We start from the raw sequence: 1969 nt of genomic DNA, 5'->3' as shown, positions 1-1969 counted from the left end.
TCATATTAGACAGAAAAATACTTTGGTGGTGAGAAATAAGTTCTTCGTTTGCAGCTACAAAGGCCTCCTTGACACTGTAAAGCAGCTTTAGTATTCATGAGATTCAGCCCCTACAATACAGTGCCTAAAATCTGAAATGACTCTGACACTGAAAGCCTACCCAAGCTCGCCAAAATGCAGCAGCCTATTTTACTGATTAAAACTTATCTTAATTTCATAGGATGCAGTCCAACACCATATTCCCATTGGATCCTATATAGAGCATGCTGACTGCTGATGAGAGTCTAATTGATGTGTGTATAAACTGCTTGCCATAGCATTTAGGAATTGGAGTTACATGCTTCTGTCTGACGAAGAATTCTCATGAACAGACCTGGCAATACATGAGAGGAGCGCAGTGACCCCAGTGGTATTTTGACAGCAAAGCCTTTCTGCCTTCTAAAAATGTTAGGAAAAGATGTAAAATGCCTGATCAAATCTGATCTGGGAACCTGCAATAGCCATTGTGGAAAAAAAAACCAAAGCCAAACCAAACCAAAACAAGGGAGAGCCAGAAAAACTGTGCTGAAGCCATGATTTCATCGAAAATGTAAAATATTTTGTAAAATAAGTCTACTTTTGTTATATTCCTGAGCTGCCTGTTTGAAAGAGCTAGCCAAGGCATCTTCTGCTATTCTGTTACTTCCTGATCATTCTCCTGAACCCGCACATGGATTACGCACCTATAAATGCCTTCTTCATGTCTTGAAACTATCCTGAACAGAGAACCAATTCAAAAAAAATGTCTATTTTCATTCCTGCACAAAAGGACTGCACTGGTCTGCCGTCTGAGCATGCATTAATGGTATCATGTTGTGGAAAAGAGAAAGTACAGCTGAAGAAATCTTTGTGCTGCCTCAGCACTGGCAACATCTCAAGTAGAGGGAGAGTATATATGGAAACCCAAGCACAGCTAGTGATCTGTGCTGTCTTGTCAAAGAAACTGGAAGAGGTTTGTTCACTGAAGAGAAGAGGGGAAATGTAACAATCTGAAGTGAGTTAAAGATAGATATGCAAAGAAGATAGCTGTGATCCATTCTCTGTGGACTGGAGAGCAGGTCATGGGTTTAAATGGCATCAGTTGTAATGCAGATAAGTCATTAGGAAAATCTTTGTGATGGGAGAATGATTAAGCACTAGAATAGATAACTTTGCTAAAGCAGGGAGGGTTCTAGAGCAAACAAGTTCTGTTAGACAAACACCTGCCATGAGCAGCCCTTGTTAGAAAATGGGCTATGATTAGAAAACCTTTTGTAGTCTCTCTCCCAAGTTTTGTTTTCTGATTTTATTTTTTTTTTTACTTCTTGAAAATGTGACTTATGAGGGGTAAAGACGCCTCCAGTATAAAAAAATCATTATTTTAAAACCAAAGTGCTGTTGTTAACTTAGGAAAAATAAGCACATGGATAGCTACTGTATTATTTTTCATTGCTTGTCAAAGAAAAATCATCTCTCATAAAGAACAACAGTGGAATCTGTATGGAGCATTTAACCTTGAAGAAGGGCAACCACCGTGGTGTATGTAATTGTTCACTTTAGCTCCCGTTGGAGCAAACCAACAGAATAATTCTGTCTGTTCAGTGGCTGGAACTGTACATTTATAGAAATCGTGGTGGGTTCCCCAAAGGAGTCTAAATGTAATTTGCTTCTAAATGTTATACTTCTATCCCAATTCATTTACATGGGAACAGCACTAAGATATCTGTGTCTGAGTGAGAGTGGACAGCTTTCCTCCATCTCCTGGGTACTCAACTGCAGCACCCAAACAACTCATCTTTGTGCTGTTTTGCACAGAGCCTCTCCAGAAACAAAGCAAGGAATCATCTTTGCTCTGAATTTAGCACGGTCCCCTTCAGGATTGCTCAGTGTGGCAAAACAATTAACTGAAGGCAAGTTTGAGATCATTTGTTAGAAAAGAAGGGTACTCAAA

Source organism: Meleagris gallopavo, chromosome 13 (genome assembly GCF_000146605.3).
Source record: "Meleagris gallopavo isolate NT-WF06-2002-E0010 breed Aviagen turkey brand Nicholas breeding stock chromosome 13, Turkey_5.1, whole genome shotgun sequence".
Classification (NCBI taxonomy): domain Eukaryota; kingdom Metazoa; phylum Chordata; class Aves; order Galliformes; family Phasianidae; genus Meleagris; species Meleagris gallopavo.
The sequence above is the reverse complement of the archived record's forward strand: the minus strand, read 5'-3'. Positions refer to the sequence as shown.